Genomic DNA, 8,824 nt, shown 5'->3' on the forward strand with positions numbered 1-8,824 from the left:
ACTTAGATCCTCCGCGCCGTTCGGCGCATTGGGCAGCAAGCTATCTTCACAAAAATTTGTCACTGGCTATGTCAGAAGCCTCTTCCCACCTGGTGTCCACTGCTCTGAGGTCCTCCATGAAAGTGTGGCGCCAAGTTATATGAGGACGTCCCTGATTGCGCTTTCCTCGTAATGGCCTCCATGTCATCGCAACTCTTGGTTTGCGTTTTGTCGGAAAACATGCCCCGCAACCTCATGCGACTCTCTGTCACAACCTTACCAGGTTGTCGACTCCCACTTCGACATAGGATTTCCTTGATTTACACCCGATCTCTATAACTGACTCCAAAAATTCGTCTTAGCCATCTTTGTTGAGCCACATTTAGTCTTTTTTCAATTTTGGCAGATGACTTCCACGCTATTTATTAATAGATCCCAGGGACTGGTAACCTCTCTTGGCTACGTTTATGGAGTTTGGTGACTGTAGTTTGCTTTAGATCTTATAACGAAATATGAACAGATGAACATCATCTGTTGGGTTCGTTTTTTTTTTTAAAAACTCAAAACCCCTTATCAACGGTTATAGAACTTGGTGACTGTAGTTTACTTTAGAATAATGTTGATGAGGGAGGTTTTCAACCTCAAAACTATCTGTAGAGGGATTTTAAACTCAAAACCATCTGTAGGGGTTTTAAGCTTAAACCCCCTTGGGGGAGGGGGTTAAAACTTAAAACCCCCCACGGCGACGCTCATAGAATTTTGAGTGGGTAGTTTGCTTTTTTTATATTGAAGAGGTGGTTTGAAGCTTCATACCCCGCTGTAGGGGGAGGGGGGTTAAACTCAAAACAATCTGGATGGGGTTTTAACATAAATCCCTCTGGAGATGATTTTTAAACACAAAACTCATCTTAGCTACGCTCATAGAATCTGGTGAATGATGTATGCTTTAGTCTTATATGTAAGAGGGTGTTTTATCGTAAAAAAGAATTTCGGAGGTGGTTTTAAACTAAAAATTCTCCTTGGCTATGATCTTAGAATTTTTTTTCGTTTGCATTATTTGTTTTGATTAATAGAAGAGGGGGTGTTAAACAGCAAAACCACAATGGAAGAGGATTTTAATCTCAAAACTCCACTTGGCTGCGCTGTGATGGTCTAATATTAAAATCTCACCAAAAATAAACACAATCAAAGCAAAAATAAGTAACAAAGTTTCACTCCCTCCCCCTGCGGGGGGGGGGGGAATAAACCCCGACCCTCCCCCCTTCCTGGCTACGCCCATTGGTCTAAGTAAAGAATATATTCAATTCACTACTAAGCAACAGTTTGTTAGGAACTTCAATAATAACTACTATAAATTATAGAAATGATTCTCTCTTTCTTTTTTTTTTATTTTAAAGTATGAAACAAAAACCAAGACTGACTTTCATGATATCGAATGAAATGTAGGTGTTTTCCGATTTCCGATGTTTCGATTCTTGAATCATTTGGATAAAAATTGGAATTTTTCCATCTTTTACAGCATCTGTGCAAATAAAAAACTTTTTTTATTAGTGCAGAGTCAAAACTCTTTATTGTATAACTACTATGCATGCATATTATCCTGTGTTTAGATTTAGAAGAGTAGTCCCAGTGCTAAATACTTTTTCATGAGGTGAAAATAGCTATGAAGTTACTTGCCTATGTGTACATAGGAAATAAACATTCAAGTGTTGAATAACTGAAGTAAAGCTATCTAATACATACATATGTGAGGAAATACTACACGTAATAATTATGAATACACTTAATTATATTTACAGACACCTCTCAGTAACCCATTTACCACAAAAAGCCTAAATATATTATAACTTTAAAAAATGAACTATCATCTACTCTCATTCTACAGTAAACAAGGGAGATCTCATTAGGAACCTTTTCAGTCGTTAAGGGAAGGGGGGGGGGTGGAGTCGCTTTAAAAAAGAACGCTAGGAGAAAGATGGCGATCTTAGAAATAGGTCGTCGGTGATTGGCTAATCAGAATATCTGCCCAAAAGTCAAGCATGACACTCGCCCATGGCATTGACAAAGGAGATGAGTCTAGACCGGATAGACGTGCGACACCTGTAGGATTCAACTAGATGAAAGAGCCCATTGTATAGTTGTTTAATGTAGGCTCACACTTTAATAGTTATTTAACTGAGAACAACGAGAACAGACCGCAAGCCAGATAATCCGTCTGCTTCGTCGACAAACGAAGAGATTAAAGACATGGTTACTACCTGCTAACTATAGTAAAAAAAAAAAAGGAAACTAAAATTCTATGGCCATTATACAAGGTCTTCGGGGCTTGCAAAGACCTTCCTTCAAGGAACAGTACCGGGAAAAAGAAAAAGATGCAGACAGAGAAAGCGATGAGAAGGCAACATAAAGGAATGGACGGGCGTGCCATTGCAAGAGTTCCTAGCCAAGGCAAAAGACAGGAATTGAAAAAGACGGTTGGCAAATCGTGTGTGGTGCCCCAACGATCCAACAGACTAAGGGATAGGTGAAGGTGAATAATTAAATACATCAAAGATTGATACTTTTACCCTTATGTACAAAATTGCCAGTCAAAGTGGTCAACGGGTAGGGTTTATTCGAGGGGGTGGGGGGGGGGAGAGAAAGGGGTACGAGTAAATTATACATGCGTTTAGCACTTGTCACAATGGTATTTTCTAGCTTTAAGATCTAAACATGACAAAAAATAAAAATTACTTTTCCTCTTTTCGGGGGTCGCGACTATCTTATCTTATCTTATAAAATACAACGTAATTTCAAAAAAGAAGATTACATCCTACGCGTCTCCCTTATGTCAATCTAGTCATTCATGTTAATTAATACCAAAACGGAAAGTAATGTTTTAAATTTTAAAAAAAATTGGATGAAAAAACGACCAGTACTAAACAAAAATCAGTTACCTTGTTTTGAAACAGAAAAAGAAAACTTTGGATTGTTTAACAAGTCTCTAAAGCCAGCTGCTGTTTTACCGTACCATTCTCCAAAAATATTGAGAACATAATCTGTAATAAAATAAAAATATTTTTTAAAGAGTTTTTTAAAATATTTTAGAAACGGTTGTGGTTATGGAGTACTTTAATCTAATATATATATATAATTGTATAATTAGAAACATACTAGAACAAATATATAAAGCTAGATAAATCCTTTTTTTGTTTTATAATACATTTTTATGAGCAGATACTTGTGCTTCGCCACAGTCGAAACCCACTAATATTGTGTATGCAAAAATACTTCTTAGGTAGGCCTACATCAATTGTACTTTTATTCTACCTGCAATAACGTCACAGCACGCAGCACTTTTAAATTAAATGTCTCTCTCCCAAGAACATACTTTTTGGTTCTTGTATATTCAATAGAACGCCAGCATATTGTTATAAACCTGGTGGTGGCACAGATGGGGGTAGTGGTGTGTGTGTAGTCAGCCGACGCAAATCGCCCCAGGCCAGCGCTAGACGAGCGGTCAACCGTGACGAGTTTCGACGATCGGCCGAGACGAGTATCAACATGATGGTTCGGGAAGGATCGACATCGTGAACCGAGCTCAGGAGTGTCACGAGGGATGTAGTCATCTGACCACCCAGAATGGTCGAGCGGCGTTCTGTCCGGTTCGAGAAGGCCAGTAGGGACCCTATATAAGAGCGGAGGTGTCGCAGTCAAGAGGGTCGAGAAAAGGGGCTCAATACAGCAGGGTTCAGAAAGCGGGTTTACGACAGGAGTTCAGAACACGGTCGACTACAGCACAGTTCAACGGTGTGGTCCTGTACGGAGCATTACGACGGTTCAGTGCGGAGTACTATCAAGTACAGTTGAGACGAACGGCGTCTTGATCTTGGTCTGTGATCGAGTCCGACACAACGAGCCCAAGTGTGTGAAGTCAGTCCCGAACTGTTGAACCCAGTGCAAGCCCGGAAAGAGACGGAGAGACCAGTGCAAGACTTGATACGGCGGAACGGTGTTATCGGAGAGATATTTGTTATCGCAGAGCTATTTGTACTGTTCTACGTGCTGCCAATTGTACAGTATTGGCTGTTATTTATGGACATTAAACCTTTACGTTATTTTGGAGCCCTGACTTGTCAAGTTCTTTAAGTTGGTGGTGTATGGTGCAGTTTGCAGAGAGCCTGGATAGTGAGATTCGTAACAACTGGTGTCAGAAGTGGGATCGGATCGGAATCGGATTGGATCGAATCTACTATGGCTCGTCTGAAACTGCTGTACGAACTTGAATTTAGAGAACTGAAGGAAGAACTCCGTGATCGAGATCTGAAAACGAGCGGAAATAAAGAAACCTTACAAGCACGCCTCCGAGAATGTATAGTTGAAGAAGAGGAAGATCCAGACACGTATCTGTTTGAAGTCGCACCAAATTTAAGAGAGTTCTTGCACCAACAGCTAGATGACTGGAAGGAAGAGTTGCGGGCTATGAATACGACATGGAAGAAGTCCAACGAAGAGATCTGTACCAAGCTTGAAAAGATGTATACCTCAGTGAAGGAAGTGACGAGCCCCGTGGTGAAGACGAAGGACGTGTTGCAAGAAACCCCGTACGACCAAGGAGACATGAAAGATAAAGAAGCTGCGCCATCGTTAAACAATGAACTACTATCCACCCAAAGCTTTGAAGAAATATGCAGTGACAACGGCAATGCTGATGAAGGTGGTGCTGCATGTGAATCTGAAAACAAGGAGTACAGACCTGAAAATCAGAAAGAGAGCGAGAAAGAGACAAGAGAAGCGGCCTATAGTCCAACAGAAGCTTGTGTTGCAGCTGTTCCTGATATGAGCACCTCAAATAGCAAGACAGATCAAGTGAATGTTGGCTCCGCGTCCAAGCATGTTGCTGAGGAACGTTTGCAAGTTGCAAGTGGCGTACGAAGGTTGGACCCTACTGACGCTTGCCCAGATTCTAAGACCAGCGAGAGAAGCCCTGATGGTGACCATAAGGACCCAATGAAATCTGACGAAGCTGCTGAGGGACAATTGCAAGCTGAGAGATACCAGCCAGGTCCGAACCTAACAGACGTTTGTCCAGCTGCCAAGACTGGAGAGGAAAGTTCTGATGGTGGTAAAGAGAATCCAAGGCAGTCTGACGTTAACATTGATGGACATCTGAAAGACGAAAGTCATCGACAAGGTCTGAAACCAACAAGTGATTGGCCCGTCACTGAGACGAGAGAGAGAGGTCCTGATGGTGGTGAAGAAAGCCGAATGGAGCCTGAAGCCGAAGACGAGGGACCTTTGCACGAGGAGTGTTGCCAACCTGCCCCACGAGCATGCCCCCCAGACAAGGCTGAAGATGATGACCTGTCCCACAATTCCTCGCCCTGTGGATTTGAAGCCCATCCCAGTCCTTCTTCGCAACGCCCTATGAAGCCACCTCTTTTGCCAACGATCTTGGTATCCCCAGCCCTTACATCCTATACCTCTCCATGTGTCAAGTGGCTGTCCTCAGTACCGACCGACAAGAGAGCGATGCAACCACAACGTCACTGCGACAAGAGGACGATCAACTGGAGGAAAAGAAGAAGGCGGCGTTTGCGTAGTCCAACGTGCATGGTGATTCTACCAAGAAATAACTGCAGCCACATGAAGACCAACTGGCGGAGAAGAAGAAGAAGGCTACTTTTGTTGAGTGCAACATGGATGACGATGCGACAACGACGTCGATACAACCAGATGAAGGCTAACTGGAGGAGAAGAAGAAAACGTTTTCTGAACTCAACGTGGATGGCGATGAAAGCACGATGGCGAAGCAACCAGGTCAAGGCAAACTGGCGAAGAAGAAGGAAGCGACCATTGCTGACTGCAACATGGATGACTCCGTCAAGCTCAAGAGGCAAGCCAACTGCCACCGATCGACCCCCACCTACAGCGATGAAACTTCACAGCCAATGCCATGATGTTGATTCTGTCCGGGACGGACAGATCTAAGGAGGGGGCAGTGTTATAAACCTGGTGGTGGCACAGATGGGGGTAGTGGTGTGTGTGTAGTCAGCCGACGCAAATCGCCCCAGGCCAGCGCTAGACGAGCGGTCAACCGTGACGAGTTTCGACGATCGGCCGAGACGAGTATCAACATGATGGTTCGGGAAGGATCGACATCGTGAACCGAGCTCAGGAGTGTCACGAGGGATGTAGTCATCTGACCACCCAGAATGGTCGAGCGGCGTTCTGTCCGGTTCGAGAAGGCCAGTAGGGACCCTATATAAGAGCGGAGGTGTCGCAGTCAAGAGGGTCGAGAAAAGGGGCTCAATACAGCAGGGTTCAGAAAGCGGGTTTACGACAGGAGTTCAGAACACGGTCGACTACAGCACAGTTCAACGGTGTGGTCCTGTACGGAGCATTACGACGGTTCAGTGCGGAGTACTATCAAGTACAGTTGAGACGAACGGCGTCTTGATCTTGGTCTGTGATCGAGTCCGACACAACGAGCCCAAGTGTGTGAAGTCAGTCCCGAACTGTTGAACCCAGTGCAAGCCCGGAAAGAGACGGAGAGACCAGTGCAAGACTTGATACGGCGGAACGGTGTTATCGGAGAGATATTTGTTATCGCAGAGCTATTTGTACTGTTCTACGTGCTGCCAATTGTACAGTATTGGCTGTTATTTATGGACATTAAACCTTTACGTTATTTTGGAGCCCTGACTTGTCAAGTTCTTTAAGTTGGTGGTGTATGGTGCAGTTTGCAGAGAGCCTGGATAGTGAGATTCGTAACAATATTTTTTTTTGGCATCCTCCAATAGAAAGCCTTCATTCCCAACCACGAACTATTAGGTCGCCACACTTTTTTTTCCCTCAAATGTTTTAAAGAAAAAGAATTCACTTCTTTGAATTCTCCGTTGCATCCTTGTACAATAATGCCCCCGCACTACAAACATTTTAAAAATATTATATATCCCCATTCCCCCCCCCCTTTCCAAAAGAAAAAAAACTCACATTTTCTATAAACCTTTATATTCACTTTGACAACTTTTAAGATTTTTTTATTTATTTATAAAGAGTCGTTAAGTCTTTCATATGTTGAGGGTACTGTAACTGGGAAGATTGAGTGCGCAGTTCTGGAGAACATGATACAGCTTTAGGTGCGGAGCTAGAATCTTAGGTCTCAGTCAGTTAATGAGTTGGGGTTTTTATGTGTGGTGGGTTTGGCACAGAAAACTACATAAAATGACGAAAGGAACTCGTTGGCCCATTTAAATCTGTTTATTGTACACTAAAGACCTGCCAAAGGCAAACATAAAACATAATTACATATGAGCATGGTGTAGAACAAGGCACAAAAAGAGAGTGGAGACGAAGCAGGTCCAGTAACGTACAGTCACTACAGGGACAAAAGATGCCGGTAGAATGGACTGTGTCCACGTTGTTTTGCCTTTTTACGCGCGTACACAAAACGCCATCTAGAGGGAAAAGGTCAGAAGCCCAGGTTCATGGCTAGTTTTTAGCTGGAATTTTATCACTCTCAGAGACCAGCTGGAGTTGCTGATAATCTCCGCGAACCAAGATGTGAACAATATAGATTCCTGAATCAACTTCGTTTAGACATAAATAGCAAGACTTCGTGCCCAAAAGCAGTCAATCAGTCAACAATAAATGTTTTAAATAGGAATAACGCTTGCCAATGAATTTAAATAAATTATCAATGGAAATAATACTAAAGCATGCGAGATAAAACATACTAAATAGGAGAACATTAATATTGTGAAGCGATAGTGCAAAAGGAAAAAGTTGAAACGTAAGCGAGGAGTTCGCTGTTTGCCTAAGACAAAACACAAGCAATGTTGAGAGGTCTCTTATCAAGAGGCGCTACTCTTTATGTAAACGAAATTAACAAGAGGGAGAGTTGTCTTTCGTAGGGAAAGACGATCACCTTAAAACATGGAAATAAAATATAATTTACACATTTATATTTACATAATAATTGGTTGTCATCTTCTTCTTATCTTATACATTACAGACGTTACATCAAAAAGGAAGATAACTACATCCAACGCATTTCTGTTAATTAATGATCTAAACTCTGCTAAGCCGTTGGTTTTCCTGGCTGATTCAGGCAGCCCATCTCACTCTCTAACGGAACTAGGGAAGAAGGAGCACTTGTACGAATTTGTTCTAGCGTATGAGAAATGTGCCTCGATCTTTGTGTCTTTCTGAGTATTTAGTTGTTGTTGTTGTTTTCTATTTGTAAATTATGGTCCAGTGTTTTATGTATTATGTATTATATATATTATATATTATGAAGGTTTAGTAAGGTTTCACAACGCACAAATGGAATGAAAGAAGGGTGTTTTTAGTACATGGCAAGTAAGGGTATCACTACCGTATCACATGCTTATACAGCCACAATAACCCATAAAAGGTGTGTTGGTGGTTCGCTCAAGTTTGGCTTGCTAAAGTCAAGTTTTGCTTTAAACATAGTAGGCAATTAAACTGAAAAGACAGGAAACAACTAACCAATTTTAGCTCAACTCCTTTTACTAATGTGATGTTGGGAATGCAAAGGGACAGAACGGGACGCGTCAAAGACGGATACATAGTAAAAAAAATAATAAAGGGGGACAATCTCTCACTGGTGTTAGTAAATGTCCATTAAATAGAGGTGTAGCTATACGTGAGAAAGAGGGGAGAGAACAAATGGTGATGTGAAACAATTAGACGCATAATAATTTCAGCTGTACATTACATATTCGTGCTACACTTGTGACATTCTTTTCACATGGATTCCAATCAAGTGCCTACCTTGCAACTTTTTTTTATGCAAGATGTGTCCTAATCATATTCGTTTTGGCTTGCTAACATCTTGGGA

The sequence above is a fragment of the Biomphalaria glabrata genome, chromosome 6, assembly GCF_947242115.1.
Source record: "Biomphalaria glabrata chromosome 6, xgBioGlab47.1, whole genome shotgun sequence".
NCBI lineage: Eukaryota > Metazoa > Mollusca > Gastropoda > Planorbidae > Biomphalaria > Biomphalaria glabrata.